The sequence below is a fragment of the Nerophis ophidion genome, linkage group LG04, assembly GCF_033978795.1.
Source record: "Nerophis ophidion isolate RoL-2023_Sa linkage group LG04, RoL_Noph_v1.0, whole genome shotgun sequence".
NCBI lineage: Eukaryota > Metazoa > Chordata > Actinopteri > Syngnathiformes > Syngnathidae > Nerophis > Nerophis ophidion.
Window position 1 is genome coordinate 39,620,920 of NC_084614.1, and position 21,450 is coordinate 39,642,369.

The 21,450-nt window shown below is 38.0% G+C and overlaps 1 protein-coding gene across 1 annotated transcript in view; it reads right to left on the reverse strand.

Annotated features, from left to right (window-relative positions):
- The window catches only part of pknox2 (pbx/knotted 1 homeobox 2), a 354,581-nt gene that overhangs the window by 252,148 nt on the left and 80,983 nt on the right, over window positions 1-21,450 (reverse strand). The window contains exon 2 of the mRNA XM_061896425.1: window positions 11,411-11,487. The gene's annotated coding sequence lies outside the window, so the exon portion shown is untranslated. The remainder of the gene's footprint in view (window positions 1-11,410; window positions 11,488-21,450) is intronic.

Sequence of the window (21,450 nt, forward strand, 5' to 3'; positions counted from 1 at the left end):
AGTTGATCTGCCGTTTCTTTTCTTTTTCTCCTCTGTCCCACTGGAGCGGGTCTGATCCGGTGGCCATTGATGAGGTGCTGGCTGTCCTAAGTCGGGACCCAGGATGGACCGCTCGTCCAGAGCCGGGACCCAGGATGGACCGCTCGCCTATGTATCGGCTGGGGACATTTTTGCGCTGCTGATCCGCCTCTGCTTGGGATGGTTTCCTGCTGGCACAGTATCATGTTAGACCCGCTCGACATCCATTGCTTTCGGTTCCCCTAGGGGGGTTGCCCACATATGCGGTGCTCTCCAAGGTTTCTCATAGCCATCATTGTCACCGACGTCCCACTGGGTGTGAGTTTTCCTTGCCCTTATGTGGGCTCTACCGAGGATGTCGTTGTGGTTTGTGTTGTGGTTTGTGCAGCCTTTTGAGACACTATTAATTTAGGGCTATATAAATAATAATTGATTGAGTGATTGATTGATATCCGCTAATATCAAAGGTTGGTAAATGTCAGAAGTCAGGGTAGATTCCAAGCGGCTGGTTTGGAAAAAGACAAAATGTTTTTATAGCTATCTCCTCAACGCCTCCATTCTTTGAGCTTACTTTTTCCAGCACTAATGAGGACACCAAACAAACAAAAACCCTTTGTGCAGCAGACAGCTAACCCAGATTTCACACAAGAGTATAATAAAATTTCAACGTTTCATAATTGAACCAACAGTTAAAATGACTTCATGATGGGTTACTTGTCATGTTTCTGGTAGCACTTGTTGGTCTACAAAATATGCGTCTTGGTATGCAGAAGTCTTCACATCCATTCATCCAATCTTTGCACCCATCACAGCTTCTCTATAAACGAAAGTGTGAAAATGCGGGAGGGCTTGGAGAAGCTCATCCACTCTGTTTAGAGTTGTTAAATTGCCAATAATTTACTTGAGGCGTTTTCCAAGAGCCCAAAACACATAATTGCAATATTTAATGTTGATTTAAAAGCTGGAAGAATCTTGTTTCTACCAAACTTTTATGAGCAAATCACAGGGTAATCTTTCAGAAGTAGCATTGCATTTCTCCAAAAATAGTAGTTTTTAAGACGAAGAGTTAGTTAGAATACTGGTGATTCTGCTCTTCCCCTTCCATCTGTTTTGTTTTCTTCTATCTTCCTGTTTTTGATGAGCTGGGTCTTCAGTCCCCCTTATAAAATCCCATTAGCTTTTAATGAAGTCAGGCTCCTAGCCTCTTGGCCTCACCTCATTTAGCACGATTGTCTAGCAGCCATTAGCATGGAGGCAATTACAGCCGCACGGCAAGAGTAATTGGAAATGCCGACAGGGACCCTGAGAAATGGGGAAAAATAAATATAAAACGATAAACTAATAAGCTTCCATTCAGATGGTTGGGAGGGGAGCCGCATGTGTCTAAGTTAAATCAACATAATTACAATTAGGGCTGGTAGGGTAAAGAGTTTGGTGAAGTAGGAAAAGCTATAGATGGATTTTCTCATAGAGGTAGTAAACTCAATGGAGGAAAATGTATCACACGGTGACATTAATAATGAAAACTATAACCGTAACCCTACATTTTTTGCAAAGTCAAAAAGAGTGTATTGTTGTTTTGGTTGCTGTTTGTCAAAGACTGCCTGTTCTGCAAACAATTCTTCAACCACCAAGAGGATCAGGATTGCCAGAGGTTCAAAGGTGCAGGTTTAGGCTATGTCTACACAAAGCCAGATAACCCCTTAAATGAATAATTATTTAGCCTAAGCCTCGTTTCAGCCACACTAAACCAGCATTTAAGGTTCCCCTGCTCTGACAAATTTTTACACGGGTAAGTGCGCCATGTATTTCTTGAATCTCCGGCTCATAGCTTTGTATGAACTCATTGATCATTTACAGACTCAGTTCGGGGAGGAAGTGAGGCCAGAAAACCGCGCCCCCACACCGGAAGTGACATCAGAAAGAACGTGCATACGCCAGCTTCATAATAAAGCGGTTCCGTAACTCGGAGCTAACCAATGGAGAAATATGGAGTAATCCAGACATGCCCGTGTTTCTCCTTCTACTACATGTACAGACGCTTGTGGAAATCACACATGAATACCTTAAGAGAAAGCGATTGCAGCTATTTCGGATAAAACACTTCTCAGACGGCAAGAGAACTTTCAAATGTTGAGGTCAGCTGTGATTCTATTTACCGAAAAACTTTGTCCATTTGTCAAAGGAGAGTCAACGAGAATGCTCCCGTGGATGTGATAAAAAAAAGTAGCGTGTGCTTTGTATTACCTGGCCGTCGAGGGAAGACCACGGAAAACATTGAACGCATTTGGAGTGGTAAAGCAGACTGTATCAGTTATTGTCCGACATGTATGTGGCAGACTCAACGTCTAGGTCCAGAGTATATAAAGTCACCAAAAAAGAATAGACAATAACATTGAAGGCAAAACAGTGAAGAGTGTCCTGACCAGATATCCAGATCCCTAGATTGTTGTCAAATGTTCTTTGTCACTGTGTGTACTTTCGTGTCCAATAAAGATTTGATTAATTTATGATGGCTCAGGTGTGATTCACTACAATAGGGCCTCACAGCACACATGATTCCAGTTAATTGAAATACCACAACACTGGATATTGTTCAGATAAGTTAAATTTAAGAACTTGCACACAAAGCAACATTCGAGGTGACTATGACGTGCGCATTTTCCACACATGCGTACTAGGTCGCGTTGCGCCGGCAAACTGAGGCGGGCAGGGGGTGTTAAACGACCGTTGTGTGTGTCTGGACAAGGATAAGGTTAGGTGGGATTTACCCTGCATAACCTTAATGTAAACGGGGCCTCAAACACATCAACCTTTTGGGGAATGCTGGGTTGAGTTTGTGAAGCTATGTTAATTGCTCAATATCAATAAAGATATGTCCACGTAATGACAAGAATGTCAGCCAAACATTAATGATTCAAACCACAGATGGGCATTTGTCAAAAACACTGAATCCATTCTTTAACATAAAAATGCCCACAACAAGTCTAATACGTGAAAATACTTTTACAACCGGGCTTTGATGTGCTGAAACCAATGGCGTAATTTGCTCTGTAATAACTTGAACAAATTGACAGTTGCCATGTTGTCAACATTGTGTGTTGTTAGTATTGCATGTCCCCCCTTGTTATTGAACATTGCTCACGTCAAAGGCTTATCAACATCATATGGAGCTGATCATATCTAAGATGAATAAATGTGTTTGTGTGTAAATAGTATAAAATAGTATATAAAATAGCAACGAGTAAACCACAACAAGTAAAATAATAAGAGCAGTACATTTAAATACAATATAATAATATAAAAACAATAAAATTCATTGTTTTCCTTTTGTTTTTAATTTACTTTTTTTTCTTTACCACCATATAGTGTGTGCTTTTTGTGTAAAATAAATTGTCATAAAATGTTTGGTAATCAAATGCAAAAATCCTCATATTTATTGGTGCAACACTTCTTTGGACAATGTTGACCAGTATTTTAGGTCCAAGCTGAAGCATAATCATTTTGTAAATGTATCAATAAGTGCTTTTAGTACCTTATGCTTGTGTAAGGTACTTTTTTAAAACCCTTTTTTTGTTAGCGCAGTCAAACCGGATGTAGCATGCTATTATTGTGAAGGGGGATCTGTGCTGTGCTGTTCTCAACGTGACGAGAAAAGAGGCAACTCACTTGATGCTGTTAAAAAAAGTTGCGACCAAAGTTTGTATATGTATTCATCTTACATCGATGAGGTGGTTTTTCAACAACACAAGTGTTGTGTGTGTATGGATTGTTCTCGTTAGCTTGAGCGTCATAGTTTAGATTGTTTGTTTAGTTCAGGACTGGTGTGACTGTTTCGGGGATAAATGAGCGCAACTGGACACATTCCTTTGCCAAACAATTGTACCTTCTCCTCACAATAACAACATTCACTTACATTTATGTCAATTTCCCTGATATTATTTTGCGTTTGTCTGCGGATTTCGTTTTTTGGACAAATCTGTAGTCTGTCCACGGGTTTATGAACGCAGAAATTATTTAGCCTAACTTTTTTGTTAAATTTAGTAATTACTATTTAATATTAGCGTTGTGTGGGAATTTGCATGCAAGTTGCGAGGCCCATCAATTATTTTTTTTCAATTATTAATTTTTCATAATCTTGAGAAGCCATAATCGAAACCAAAATGTTATTTTGATTAATTGTCCAGCCCTAGCCTGGTATACTAATATCTAATTAACAAGTACTAAATAATGTGGGCAAACTATACAATTGTGAGTACTGTTCACTATTAAACAGCATAAGGCGGGTTGTAAGAGACAATTGAGAACAAGTGCAAATAATGAATTATGAAATCCATCCATCCATCCATCCATTTCTACCGCTTGTCGCTTTCAGTGAATCATATATTTTTAAAAAAGTGCAAAAGTGGTGGTGCAGGCCCTCCTATTTAAATGAGGATGTTGCGGCAATACCGGCTCTCACCATGGAACCACTCATTTCCCTCCACATTTATGGCATCATATGATTGAAACTGTGGTATTTTGTCATGCTGTTGACATGGAGCACACAATATAATATGTACTACCTTTTCTGATTATAATAAAGCATGATCTAGTCAGGCAGCACGGTGGAAGAGGGGTTACTGCGTACTCCTCACAATACAAAGGTCCTGAGTAGTCTTGGGTTCAATCCCGGGCTCGGGATCTTTCTGTGTGGAGTTTGCATGTTCTCCCCGTGACTGTGTGGGTTCTCTCTAGGTACTCCGGTTTCCTCCCACCTTCAAAGACATGCACCTGGGGATAGGTTGATTGGCAACACTAAATTGGCTTTAGTGTGTGAATGTGATTGTGAATGTTGTCTGTTTATCTGTGTTGGCCCTGTGATGAGGTGGCGACTTGCCCGATTGTAGCTAATATAGGCACCAGCTCCCCCCGCGACCACAAAGGGAATAAGCGGTAGAAAAATGGGTGGATGGATGAATGATCTAGTCAACAGAAGTTATTTTTAGCACCCTGAAGGTGCGCTGTGACACAGGGAAATGCAAGAGGGTTTTTTTGATACAGTATATTATAATAATATAGCTCCTAAATTAAAAACTAAAACCATTCAAATAAAATGCCAGCAGACACCAGAAGGAATCAGTTAAATTTGTTTGAATAAACCCCTTGACTCATCCAGCAGCTATATCATAAAATGTCATTGCTGAAAAGACATGATTGTATATAGTGTATATCTAGTGATCATAGATATTTTTTTCTTGTCATTTTTGCTGAAAAATGGCGTTAGTATGTTTAGAAAAAGCTACAATGTGAAACTCATTGCTGCCGGAACACAACCCCCCTCCAGCCCCTGCCCAATCCCCTACCCCCACATACACCCGTTCCCTAACACAAACACGCACATACACACACACACACACACACTTTACTACTTCCTAAGCTGAATGACAGGTGGCAGAAACACGATCTGTAAAGAGCTTCATCAAAGAAGCCTTGCAATGGGCATGCTGCCCACTCAATCCATTGGCAAAAGCACAGTCTCTTCCACACTTGAATGTTGCTTTAGGAATGTGCAGGGAAAAGGGGGGAAAGCCAGAGGAAGGGGAGTTAGGCTTCAATGGTCCCAGAGCATGGAAAGGTGAGGGGGACAAGGGTATAATGGAATTTTTGGCTGACAAATCAGATGCCAAGGCACCGGTTGTCTCGGGCTCAAATAGGAAACGGGAGGCTGGCTCCCACAATAGTCTATGAGAGAGTCCCAAGTGTGTTGTCCACAATAGAACATGAAGCAGCTTCTGTCAACAATAGCTCCCAAGGTCTCATTGCTTAAAGTAAGACAGTTCCACCCTTCAGAGTTCCTTTTAGTGCAGGCATTACTGCAAGAACTATATGTATCTGTGACAACTTCATACTGGGAATTCCTAATACTGTCCTATAACGTTCAGTTTTTGGCCCAGTATGCACTCATTTTGTCATTTAAAGTTGCAAAGGAGTTATAGTTTGGAGCAAGTTGAATAACACAAACCTAATTTAAGTTTAAAATAAATAAAGCCAATGCAATTATTTGTAAAACTATCCTCGGTGGGGGAATCCGAGGAGGTTTGGGGTCGGAGGAGGGAGGTTAACGGTGGAGAGCACTTAAAAACTGAAGTCGCAGGACACTGGCTAATACATGATTAGTCTTAACGGAGGACAACAGAATGGGAACAGTGCAACCAGACCACTGGTCTTTAATACCCATTGCTAGATGGAGAGATAGATAGATAGATAGATAGATAGATAGATAGATAGATAGATAGATAGATAGATAGATAGATAGATAGATAGATAGATAGATAGATAGATAGATGGATGGATGGATGGATGGATGGATGGATGGATGGATGGATGGATGGATGGATGGATGGATGGATGGATGGATGGATGGATGGATGGATGGATGGATGGATAGATAGATAGATAGATAGATAGATAGATAGATAGATAGATAGATAGATAGATAGATAGATAGATAGATAGATAGATAGATAGATAGATAGATAGATAGATAGATAGATAGATAGATAGATAGATAGATAGATAGATAGTACTTTATTGATTCCTTCAGGAGAGTTCCCTCAGGAAAATTAAAGTTCCAGCAGCAGTGTACAGAATTGAGATCAAATTTAAAAAAGTAAAAAGTAAACCATGAGGGGATAAAGGGTAATAAAATAGAAAATATAACAATAAAAAAAGTAAAAAGCAACAATAAGAATAACTATATAACAGTAAAAATAAGAATGTAACAAGAGAAACTAGGCAGTAGTTACTATGTTATTAAAAAGTGTGCTAAGTGTGCTATTAGTGTACCTCCTATCCAGGGAACTTGAAGCTCACACTGTACAACTATTTTGTAGCCAATAACAAAGCGCAAAATTCAAAATACATATTATAATGAAGTGCACTTGCATGCCCCATCCTTTTAGGCCTGGATGTGAGGAAGCAGACACCTGAACATCATTTAAACTTTAGAAAATGCACAAGGTATGAATGGCTGTGTTTAGGGTTGTATATTGAACATGCATGTGAAATTGATAACAATTGCATAAGTGGCGCATACCGCTGTTTTCATACTGCACATCCATGGCATCATGCTCCAACATGTGGTGATTTGCTATGTTGTGGAAAGTCCATCCATTTTCTACCGCTTATTCCCTTTTGGGGTCGCGGGGGCGCTGGCGCCTATCTCAGCTACAATCGGGCGGAAGGCGGGGTACACCCTGGACAAGTCACCACATCATCGCAGATTCAAGTTCAAGTTCAAGTTTATTCACAATACCATATCACAATTACAGTAGTGGTGAAATGTCATCATTTAAAGATGTTGGTACGTGAAAGGGTCCCCCAAATAAGCTAAAAGAAGCTTTTGACGGAGGGTCCAGAGGACAGTATATATATCCATCCATCCATTTTCTACCGCAGCTACAATCGGGCGGAAGGCGGGGTACACCCTGGACAAGTCGCCAACTTATCGCAGGGCCAACACAGATAGACAGACAACCGTCACACTCACATTCACACACTAGGGCCAATTTTTAGAGTTGCCAATCAACTTATCCCCAGGTGCATGTCTTTGGAGGTGGGAGGAAGCCGTAGTACCCGGAGAGAACCCACGCATTCACGGGGAGAACATGCAAACTCCACACAGGAAGATCCCGAGCCTGGATTTGAACCCAGGACTGCAGGAACTTCGTATTGTGAGGCAGACGCACTAACCCCTCTGCCACCGTGAAGCCCCAGTATATATATATATATATATATATGGAAAGATGAAACATGGTAGCAAGCACAACAACAAAAAACAAAAACAAAACAACAACAACGCTATATAATAAACACGAGATAATAGTACCAAAGCAAGCATACACATACATACATACATACAATCGTACAACCATGCAAAACCCAACAGTAGACTACCCCACATGAGGCATTAAAGATAGGTGGTTAATAGGTAAGTTTTCAGTTTCTTTTTGAAGTTGGAGAATGGATACAGCATCTTGAGGCTCTCATTAAGCTGTGACACCATTTCTAGCCAATATAGAGCGCTCCTCTAATGTAACTTACAACTGAATCTTCTTTTTAACATGCCAAAGTTGCACTCTGGGACACGCAAGCACTAACATTGACATTACGCTGGAATGATCCAGTGCAAGAAAATGCATGTTGCAAGAAGTTTGTCCATATAGGAAATATATTGATTCTCTTTAGTGTTTAATGGCTCCAAATCAACCCATACGTAAGTCATCCATTTGCATAAAGATGATAGTGAATGTTTCACCCATCGTACCAATGGGGCAAAACATTGAGTTGGGTAGAAGCCAGCATTTCTATATACACATGCATTTCTTAATCGAGGAGTGTCCAAACTTTTTCTATGCACATTCAAAAAAATTTAAGGATGAGAGGGGCCACTCTGATGCATTTTATACATTAGAATGCTGAAAACAATCTAAAAATACGCAAAACTAGCTGAACAAAACATCCACATGTGTGTTATAGGTGACAAAGGAAAGTGTGTAATATCTAAAACACATATCTCAATAATAGGGAGGTAATGTTATGAAAATTTCATATTATTATTACCATGACCAAAATGATCACAGTACTGTTGAATGTGTTCTGAAAGTAAGTAATAATACCGACAAAAATATATTTTGAACGTGTTATTTTTTTAAATAACTAAAATAAATCGACACACGTTTAGAACACCCACTATTTTGCATATTTTGTGTGTTTTATGCTTCATTGACAGTGTTTAAGTCTGAGTATGTTATCTGTTTTTATGGTTAGGCTTGTATTTTAAAATATTGGTTTGTACAGGGGCTTCACGGTGTCAGAGGGGTTAGTGTGTCTGCCTCACAATACGTAGGTCCTGCAGTCCTGGGTTCAATCCCAGGCTCGGGATCTTTCTGTGTGCAGTTTGCATGTTCTCCCCGTGAATGCGTGGGTTCCCTCCGGGTACTCCGGCTTCCTCCCACTCCCAAAGATATGCACCTGGGGATAGGTTGATTGGCAACACTAAAATTGGCCCTAGTGTGTGAATGTGAGTGTGAATGTTGTCTGTCTATCTGTGTTGGCCCTGCGATGAGGTAGCGACTTGTCCAGGGTGTACCCCGGACTCCGCCTGATTGTAGCTGAGATATGCGGCAGCGCCCCCGCGACCCCAAATGGGAATAAGCGGTAGGAAATGGATGGATGGATGGTTTGTACAGTAGCACTTTTAGATGTATTTAAATGAAAAGTGCATCACAAATTAAATATATTACTATTACAGTATTTATCATTTATGGCGGCTGTTGTGTCATTCTACTCTGTTCAGTGGTCTTTGAATGCAGCATAGAAACACCTTTAAAAATAAAATAGACAAAATAATAATAAATAAAATGCAAGATAATGCTTGCAGTACTATGATCACTATTATTGTGAAGGGGGGAAGTGTGCTTTGCTGTTCTCAGCTTGACGAGAAAAGCAGTGTTAAAAAACGTGCTGTTTAAAAAAAAGAAAGCACCTCTCAAGTTGCGACCAATGTTTGTACAATAGAGTTAAATTGATGATGTCGTTTGGTGTATTGCTGACAGACAATGGTGATGGAATGGGGAAAACATGATTCATGTTTCCTTTGATACCAATAAATAATACCACATATTTTTATTCAAATATATGTAAAATGTTTTGTTTAGCCTTTTTTAGTAAAACAAAATAATGCTATTTGGTAACAGTGGAAGAGAACGTCAAGCACAAATACAAATAGACAGAGTACATTTTGAAAGGGTAAAAGAAAACACATTTTTGGGTGCAATAATAGATGATAAAAATTTACTGAAAATCTCATGTAAAAATGACACAACATAAAGTAGCAAAAAACACTTCAATTATGAATAAAGCAAACTATGTTTTGGACCAAAAATATTCTCGACTGCTCACTAGTGTTACCATATCTGAGTTATTGTGCAGAAATATGGGGAAAAAAATACAAACGTACTGTATGTTTCATTCACTGACGGTGTTACAAAAAAGATCAGTTGGAATAATACATGATGAAGGATATAGAGAACACACACACCCTTTTATTGAACCAAAAATATTAAAACGCAAACTGCTAAAATGATGTATAAAGCAAACTATAACCTGCTACCCAAGAATGTACAACAATTCTTCTCAACAAAAGAGAAATAGAACCTTAGAGAAAATGATGACTGTAAACATTTGTATGCACGTACAACACTTAAGACCTTTAGTATATAAGTATGTGGAATTAAATTGTGGAATGTATTGAGTAAAGAAATCAAACAAATTACTAAAATGATTGAGTTTAAGAAACTGTTCAAACTACATGTTTTCACAAAGTACACAGAACAACAATTATGATAAACATCTTCAACCTTTTGAAATCTCCTGGGTGAACCAAAAATGACATATCAATTTTTTTATGAGAACTTTAGTTATTGTGTATATGTTTATACGTCTATTGTTTATTATGTACTTAAAATTTGTTTACTTACTTATGGTGTATTTAATGTATTTACTAATTTATTTATTCACTGTTCTGTTACAAATAGAGAACAAAGAAATTAGATAAAATTGTTATGATATGAAAAGGGGTTGGATTAAATAAACTCTGCTTCTTCCTACTCCTTTTCAGATATGCTGTAATGAAACAACTGGAAATATGTAATGCATTACATTGTAGTTGTAATAAATTTTCGAAATAAACTAAAAAAAACTAACTAACTTTTTAAAGAAAATACATGCATCATAGCCAATAATGCAAATTATACAATGACAGCATATTGACACTACACACCCACCCCACCCACTACGCCCCCAGCACCACAAATAAATTGGCAGTCTGTGGGAAACACTAATCGGTATTAGGGCTGGGTATTGAAAAGGACTTCATGGTACGATACGGATCATGATACTTGAGTCACGATACAATACAGTATTGGAATATTGTGAAATGCCATGTATAAAGTTAAAATACACCCTCAAATAAAAGTTGTACATACAGTGTGTACACTAGACGACATTAATAGTTTATTGAAAATGGATGTAAATATGACTTCAAATTAAATGAAAAAATCTATATTAAAATATTAACACATTAAAAATCGATGTATTGCCATATGGATATTTTTTCCCACCTCCATTTGGCAAATCAGATATCAGGACGAAAGCCAATATCAAGCATCAATAATATAAACATATATTTAGATTTTAAGTCTAATATTTACCGTAAACTTGGATAACAATTAAACATCATGCTCATCATATTTCATCCAAAATAAGCCTTAGCAAAAACCGTGAGCGTCAACTGGACAGATAACACAATTAGTACTTTGTAAATTTTAAAACAAAGGAATGAACTTACAGTTAGCTGGCCCACCACAGCGCAGGACCTTTTACTTGTATTTTCACTGTGGCTTAGGGTCCAACTCGCCAAAGATTCTGCAAACACAAAAGAAACATGTTGTATCCCTGTGTCATGCTTTTATATTGACGTTTACTTTGCACTAAACTTGAAGTTGTTGTGTAATTATACACAGTGATGGGCAGTAACAAGCTACATGGAACGAAGCAACATAGCTTAACTACATTTTCTAGTAGCTCGGCAGTAGCCAAGCTAATTTTTTAACAAGTAGTTTTTCATGTAGCTTAGCTACTTTTACATTCATGTAGCTTGTAGCTTAATTCAAAACTACAAGCTACACAAGAGAGAAAATTGTGAATCCAGGCCAAAAACAATATGGAGAAAATCCAATGACCTGGATGAATGTGAACATCCATACATACATACCGAGAACATCCATGATGATTGGTTGGTGTTAGTATGATGAGTCACAATTTGCTAATGTGAGGGCAAAATGTTACTTGGGTTAGGGTTAGTGGTACTTGGTGTTAGGGTTAGGGTTCCCTTACGTCTAGTGTTACTTACAAAATGTTACTTGGTGACTATAAGATTGTAGCTATTATTTTTGCTAAACATTTAAAATTGGTTCTGGATGAAATAATTGATGAGACAATGTCAGGATTTATGAGAGGGAGGCACATATCGAATAATATCCAGCTTGTACTTGACATACTGGATTACCCAGAGGTCATTAATGATGAAGGCTTCCTTCTTTTCTTGGACATCTACAAAGCTTTTGACTCGATCGAACATGAATTTCTCTTCAAGACACTTGACAATTTTGGCTTTGGCAATTTTTTCCGCAAAACAATCAAGACTTTGTAATGCAACGGTAATAGTTCGATAAAACTAAAATCTGGTACATCTCCAAGGTTCGAATTAAAATGTGGGATACGGCAAGGATGTCCCATGTTTCCATATTTGTTTTTGTTAGCCACCCAATTGTTAAATAAAAACTATTCGTTTAAAGGGGATCTCTATATTAGACAGAGAAATAATTATCAGCCTACTGGCTGACGACACAACACTCTTTTTGAAGGACTCTTCTCAAATTCCTCTTGCCTTGGATGTGATTCATGTATTCTCTTTGGCTTCTGGTCTCTGTTTAAATGTGAATAAGTGTGAACTAATGGATGTGAAGAGATGTGAAATGATGTCTGTATGTAAAATTCCAAAATGGGAGACTATGAATTACCAAGGAATACTTATTACTAAAAATCAGAGTTCTAGATCGGTCTTGAACTTTACTCCAATTGTAGAAAAAACTAAAAAAAGATTTAACCAATGGCTACAGAGAGATTTCTCCTTAAAAGGGAGGAAAAATAGCTTTCCAAAGCAGAAGGTATCTCCAGGCTTACATATATGGCTATTTCTGTAGATGTTAACCAAAAAATATGTAAGACTATTGACAAAATACTTGTTGACTTTATTTGGAAAAACAAAATTCATTATATTAAGAAATATGTTACAAAGAACAATTACAATCACGGTGGTCTAAACTTTCTGGATTTCACTATGCTAAACAACACCTTCAAGATAAATTGGATAAGACATTATTTGAAAGGCCCTACCTCAATTTGGAACTGAATTTCTCATCATGTATTTTCTAACCTTGGAGGCCTAACATTTTTGTTATTGTGTAACTACAACATTGATAGAATTCCTGTTGCCCTTTCAAACTTCCACAAACAAGCCCTTCTGGCATGGTCTCTTATATACAAGCACAATTTCTCACCTACCAAATACTTCATTTGGAACACTAAAGACATATGTTACTAGGAATGTAACGGTACACAAAAATGTCGGTTCGGTACGTACCTCGGTTTAGAGGTCACGGTTCGGTTCATTTGGGTACAGTAAGAAAACAACAAAATATAAATGCTTTTGGTATTTATTTACCAAATTTGAAAACAATGGCGTTATCCTTTGAACATTGGGAACACTATAATAATTCTGCCCATGTTAATCCACATTAAACTGCCTCAAGTTGTTGCTTTGATTAAATAAAATGAAAAAAAACTTTCTTCTACATATAAAAAGTGCAACATTAAACAGTTTCAAGTCAACTCATCATGCTTAATTTATTACAGCATTTGGGAAGCCTGTAGTTGACTTTTATTATGTAAATGTTATAGTTTTATCAACATGTGATAGCAGGTACTCTGCCATTCAAACCTAAGCTGTTACATTACTAATGATTAATGTAACTATAGCTGAAAAAAATAGTACAATAGCAATAGGAGAGACTATTCATCCCTGAACACCATGGAGTTCAATGAAATAACAGACAGACAGGGCTTTGCTGTCCCTAACACACACACACACACACACACACACACACACAAACACACACACGCACACACACGCACACACAAACACAGCAAAATGAGCTAACGTTACGCTAAAAGCTAATTAGCCTTCACTTCAAGCCAGAACTGCCAGCGAGCTGAGCTGTAGTTTAAGTTTCTAGAAGGTCAACGGGCTCATAGTGATGTTTGTAATAGTTGTGACTGGGAAGTGTTTAGTATAATTTGGGTAGAGTCCGCTCCTCCCCTGCTAGACGAATATCTGCTCGACGCTAAAGCATAGACTACATCGCTCTGAATACGCACTGCTGATTGGCTGTTACATCGCTCTGAATACGCACTGCTGATTGGCTTTGTATGTAACCAATCAGATGGTTGTGTGGGTGGTACAATGCTTGCTGCTGAGACAGAGGCAGAAAGCAGAGCAGCTTGTGAATATACAAATAAAGGTACCGTTACACCCCTATATGTTACAAAAGGAAATCTCTTTTCCTCAACAATTGGTTCAAGAATTGTATTATTTTAGTGAGTCAGGAAGGTAAACTTTTTAATTACCAATAATTTCTCAACCATTTTAAGGTCCCTGTGACTCCCAAAAAAAATTGCTATTGTATTTGATGCCATTCCAACTGGTGTTGTTATGTTGTACAGGGCTTACTCATCTCCTCTTTCTGCCTTAAAAATTGTGAATGATCCACTTGACACTCCTGTGGGGAAATTTTGTTTTGAAAATAACTGAAAAATCCACAGCTTATTCCAAAATGATTGTGTCTGTCTCCTATGTAACTGTGCTCTGGAATAATGTTGTGAATGACATCTGCTGGGTAAAAACAGGTATTTACGTACCAACAAAGTCAAAGAGATATCTTTTAAAATCATTCATGGTTATTACCCTGTAATGACTGTGATGGTTAGATACAAGAAGGACATTGATGTTACCTGCACCTTATGTAACATGCATCCAGAGACTGTTTACAACCTGTTTTGGACTTGTGAAAGCATTCGATCACTATGGCAAGGCATCCGTCGCTTCATCCTGGACAATATTCATGACAAATTTGTGCTTTGTTTTAAAGATGTGCTATTTGCATTTACACTGCATGAAAAAAAAATTCAAGAGGATTTTTACCTTACGAACCTCATTATACTATCGGCTAAGTTTTATATTCATAAATGTAAGTTTCTCAATACCCGACCTGTTTTTTGTGCCTTTAAAAAAGAATTAGAACTCGACGTTAAAACACTGTCTACATCTAACAATCAAAAAGCTGGGAAAACGATGATGCTGTGTTCCAAATTTAAGTTATTTACTGAACTTGTGTGAGCCTTAGGCTTTTCACTTTGTTTTATATATATATGTATATATATATAAATATACATATATATATATACATATATATATATATATATATATATATATATATATATATATATATATATATATATATATATATATATATATAAATTGCATTCTATTTTAGTTACTTTATTGGGTTTACAACCCCCTGGCGCTGATTTGTACTGTTTTTTTTACTGTTTTTGTACTTATTTTGATTATTATTATTTCTCAGTTGTTTGTAAATGTTGCAGTTTATAAATAAAGGTTTATAACATTCGTAAAAAAACATATTTTTTTCAATATTACTTGGTGAAGAAACAAAAGCAAGATAAGGCGGGTCATCGAAACTCGGAAGCAAAATCATAACAGACACTCACTCATGTCAGAGGGAGACAGACGACTAAAAAGAAAAATATTTGAAAATGGCAGAAACAATCTCTCCCGCTGATTAGATATCTCCTTTAGTTATGTAGAAGAGACCCAGAAAACCCACAATAAGAAATAAATGCGTTTAGCGAAAACAATGCCCAAACACATAGTTTTTAATTGTTTAAACATATTCATGACATACAACTAAACTGCTCTCTTCATCTAAGACATCCAAAACTCATTTAGCAACACATTAAAATGAGTTGAGTTCATGAAAAGTTTTACTGCACAAAACCATTTCCAACTGTTCCCAAAAGAGGACACATGTCATTGTTGTTTGTTTTTTGGGGGGGAAGAGGTGTCAAAATATTTTTGTTTTTTAGTGTAGACAGACAAAATGACTAAAAATAGAGGGGTGGGCCAAAGAAAAGGCAAACTGAAAAAAAAAAACTACAGCAGAGTGCAAGGACACCTAGAGGTAGTTGAAGGATGTCCTTAATCCATCTATTCTATTCTATGTATCTAATCTATTACTATCTTAATTAACAAATTAGAACGATATACCATCAGGAAGCAATACGTGAAGCTAGATGAACATACGTCTACAGCACTAAATATTCTCTTTAACTACATACAATTGTTAAAACTAAACAAAGTCAATGGTACAAAATAAAACAAAAGCAAAAGTTGTTCATTTAAATCTATTGTTTTTCCCCTCAAAGTATTTCTGTGTCCAAGAAATGATTCCCTGAGTTTGTAAACATTAAAAAAAACGACAACAAAAATAATTGGCAAAATAAAAAATATCGATCAATCATGTAACGATATACATCAGATATCAACGCCACCATTCTATGGATCGGTCCGCTTTCTCCTCACAGGTCATACCGTGTACTGACTGACAATGCTGACACACCAACAGTAATGTTTGTATTAAAGTCTTTGTAAACTCTTTTAATCTACTTTTGAACTTCCTGTTGATAGCTGCTTATTTACTTTCTGTTCGTCTAAACGTGCATTTCTTAGTGTTGTTTCAAGCTAGCATAGTGGTTAGCTTAACTATTAGCATGCCTGCTCCTGGCTTGCTCTCGTCCTGTAACAGAGTTAGAAAACCCACCATTTTGCATCTTCTGCGTTTCTTATGCTGCACTGATACTAAAGTATTGTATCTGTTGTATAGGCTAAGCTTTTATTAAAAATATTAAAAATATTATCATTACCTATTATTTCGGGCAGGCGTTGTGGCGCCCTACTCTGTTTTGCTGTCCTTGAACGCACTGTAAAACACCCCCGTCTCGTATTCCTATTGTCACGGCTTGGTCACATCTTTATGCGAAGATTGTTCTTCCAGGATTGCAGAACGGACAGCTCCGGACAACAGTGTGAGGTGGGAGATGATTTATTTATCGTAAATCATAACCAAACCGAAAACAAGCAAAAAGGATGCGTGCACGCGGAAGCTAAGGCAAAACTTAGTACAGGAAACACAGAAGCAAGAACCAGGAACATCAAATTGTAACCGTTGCATGGAGCAAATAAGGAAGCCAGGACGAGTGAAAAACATAGGCAGGCTTAAATAGTGCCTCTGATTAGTGCTCGGGTAGCAGGTGAGCGGCGGAACAGTAATCAGAGACAGGTGAACATAATTTGCAACCATGGCAACCAAAACAATCTCAGGGAGGTGCACAAACAGGAGCTAAGTAAGTCCAAAACTAACAGAAAATACAAAAACATGATCCGGACCCCGGATCATGACACCTATAGCGTTGCATTGATTGATCACTCTATTCCGAAAAAGCACAGCTTGTCGGTTCAATGTTCACATCTGAAGAGCTTAGCTGCTAAGACAACAGTGTGTTTTTAATGGATGAAGAGGCTCATGTCTCTTGTTTTCATGTTAGCATTTAACCTGGCGCCAGTCAGTCTGTGAGTTTATCAAAGTGTGGCTTTTGCAAAAGTGAAATTTAACCGTCAGGAGTTTTACCGCGATTATCATTAATGACGGGATGTCATCGTTACATCCTTACGCTCTGTATATATAGGGGTGTAACAGTAAATTTATTTGTTTTTAGATGTTTCAGTACGAAGCTTTCAGTTTGCTATAAAGGAGTGAAGAGTTTCCACACGTACATTAAATGTGAAAAACGGAAAGTGTTTCTTGCATCACGCATTTACTATGCAATCAAATACAATCGGTTACAAAAAGCAAGTATTTAACACAAGAGCGGAGATCCAGACATTTAGCCCTGGGGGGTGAAAGTTGAGGTGTGGAAGCGTGCAGCTCTGCCTTGGACTTGTGTGAGTCATGACTAGCATTAGTGTTAAAACGACACAGCAAAGACTACCACGGTATCAAGCACTACTTTCTCTACAGAGAAAAGCATGAGCTCTACTTGTAACACAGAATGTATATTCACAATGCTCTCAGATATTTATTTATTTAGTGGTGGAAAGAAAATATGAATATAAATAAAATTAATGTCACAATTAAAACCAATGAAACCAATCAAGTATCTAGGATGTAGCTTGAGTTTCACTACCTAACACCTCTTTCAGTGCTTAGGGAAATTTGGATAAGAACATTTCTTAGGTTTCTTTCAGCCACAAAGAAAACATTTTAGCTGCCTAGTAATTTATCTCAAAGCCCCTTTAAGCTCAAAGTCCCCCAAACCCCCAGATATCTTTCAAGTTTTGACTGGGACCCAACAGGAGCGTCTCCATACCAAAGTCCACCGTACACCATTCACCTACTCTCAATGGCACCTTTGGGACCCAGCTGACCTTCCTGTTGACGTCAAAGTAAATCAGATCAGGAACCTCTGCAGAAAGGGTCTCCACTCAGGGGGGATTGGTCTAATCACCACCTTCCTTATAGAAGCCACAGAGGAAACATCACCATTCCTGGAAACTGCCCATCAACATATGTGAGGAAGTTTGCCTCTACAATGAGTAATGGTCTTTTTTTTGTTCTGTATTTAAATTGGTAATATCAACCGGGTACATAAAACTGTCAAACATTGTGACAAACGAAGAAGACCATGAGAGATACAACATTAGATACTACTTACTTTGCTTTGCCATCACACAATTTAGATAGCTTATAAAACTGTAGTATATGCACTAGTGTTGTCCCGATTCCAATATTTTCATAACGGTACCAAAATTATTCCGATACTTTTCCAAATAAAGGGGACCACAAAAAATTGCATTATTGGCATTATTTTAACAAAAAATCTTACAGTACATTAAACATATGTTTTTTATTGCCATTTTGTCTTTAAATAAAATAGTGAACATACAAGACTACTTGTATTTTAGTAGTAAGTAAGCAAACAAAGTATCCTAATGTGGCTGCTGACATATGCAGTAACATATTGTGTCATTTTCCATTCTACTATTTTGTCAAAATTATTAAGGACAAGTGGTAGAAAATTAACTATTTATCTACTTGTTTATTTACTGTTAGCATATGCTTACTCTGTCTTTTAACATGTTCTATTTACATTTCTGTTAACAGGTAATAATCATTTATTCTTCTGTTGTTTGATACTTTACATTAGTTTTGGATGATACCACAAATGTGGGCATCAATCCGATACCAAGTCGTTACAGGATCATGAATTGGTCATATTATGACGTTAGGATGAGACAATCAGAGATTACAAAGAGAAACATAGCCAGGGCTTGTAATCTCGCCAGAAAGATGTCCAGGCATCGAGTAATTGTCTCTGGCCCCCTGCCTGGGAGAGGAAATGATGAGAGATATAGCAGATTAGTCTCTCTTAACAGGTGGCTGGATAGCTTCTGCAGACAACAGGGATTTACGTTTATTGATAATTGGCCCTCTTTCTGGGGCAAACCTGGCTTGCTGAGGAGAGACGGCCTTCACCCTAACCAGGAAGGCGCTATCCTCTTGTCTCGGAACATAGACTTCGCATTGAGCCACATTTGACTAACTGCACTAGAGCAAGCCCGGTCACAGGCAATTACAGAGCCTGCTAGCCTGGGTATGGAGTCAGTTAAGTTAGAGCTAGCCAGCGCCAGGCTGGATGATCCCTGTACACATAGCAATTTTCGTAGAATAATACACAACTCACAAAATGTTTTTTCTACTGTGTCTATGACTTCGTCAGAGTTAGACATGCGTTCTACTGAGGTGGCAAATTATGATGCGTTCAGTTTATCGCAGCGCCAAGTAGACAATCTGAAAATTCCCGTCATATCAATTCCTAGATATGGTCGTAATTATTTTAAGTACACTGCGCATAATAAACGCAACATTATTAATATTGCTACTACGGATAATTTTATCAACAACTCCTTAAAACAGCCCACTACCTATAATATGGGCTTTCTAAACATCAGATCTTTGTCTCCCAAAACGTTATTAGTCAATGAGGTCATTAGAGACAACAACCGTAAAGTCATCGGTCTTAGCGAAACCTGGCTTAAACCAGACGACTTTTTTGCGATAAATGAGGCATCCCCTCCTAACTATACGAATGCGCATATTGCCCGTCACCTCAAAAGGGGAGGGGGTGTCGCACTAATATACAACGAAAACTTTAACTTTAGTCCTAACTTAAATAATAAATATAAATCGTTTGAGGTGCTTTCTATGAAGTCTGCCACACCTCTGCCTCTGTGCCTGGCCGTTATCTACCGCCCCCCAGGGCCCTATTCGGACTTTATTAGTGAATTCTCAGAGTTTGTTGCTGATCTAGTGACGCACGCCGATAATATAATTATAATGGGGGACTTTAATATCCATATGAATACCCCATTGGACCCACCGTGCGTGGCGCTCCAGACTATAATTGATAGCTGTGGTCTTACACAAATAATAAATGAACCGACGCATCGCAGCGGTAATACGATAGACCTAGTGCTTGTCAGAGGTATCACCGTCTCCAAAGTTATGATACTCCCGTATACTAAAGTAATGTCCGATCATTACCTTATAAAATTCGAAGTTCAGACTCATGTTCGGCAAGCTAATAATAATAATAACTGCTATAGCAGCCGCAACATTAATGCTGCCACAACGACGACTCTTGCGGACCTACTGCCCTCGGTAATGGCACCGTTCCCAAAGTATGTGGGCTCTATTGATAACCTCACTAACAACTTTAACAACGCCCTGCGCGAAACCATTGATAGTATAGCACCGCTGAAGTTAAAAAAGGCTCCAAAAAGGCGTACCCCATGGTTTACTGAAGAAACTAGAGCTCAGAAATTATTATGTAGAAAGCTGGAACGCAAATGGCGCACGACTAAACTTGAGGTGCACCATCAAGCATGGAGTGATAGTTTAATAACTTATAAACGCATGCTTACCTTAGCTAAAACTAATTATTACTCAAATCTCATCCGCATTAATAAAAACGATCAAAAATTTGTGTTTGGTACAGTAGCATCGCTAACCCAACAAGGGACTCCTTCCAGTAGCTCCACCCATTCGGCAGATGACTTTATGAAGTTCTTTAATAAGAAAATTGAACTTATTAGAAAGGAGATTAAAGACAATGCGTCCCAGCTACAACGGGGTTATAGTAACACAGATACGATTGTATATACGGCGGATACTGCAAATATCCAAAATAGTTTCTCTCGTTTTGATGAAATAACATTAGAAGGATTGTTACAACGTGTAAATGGAATAAAACAAACAACATGTTTACTTGACCCACTTCCTGGGAAACTTATCAAGGAGCTTTTTGTATTATTAGGTCCATCAGTGCTAAATATTATAAACTTATCACTTTCCTCGGGCACTGTTCCCGTTGCATTCAAAAAAGCGGTTATTCATCCTCTCCTTAAAAGACCTAACCTCGATCCAGACCTCATGGTAAACTACCGACCGGTGTCTCACCTTCCCTTTATTTCGAAAATCCTCGAAAAAATTGTTGCAGAGCAGCTAAATGAGCACTTAGCGTTTAACAATCTATGTGAAACCTTTCAATCCGGTTTCAGGGCAAATCACTCGA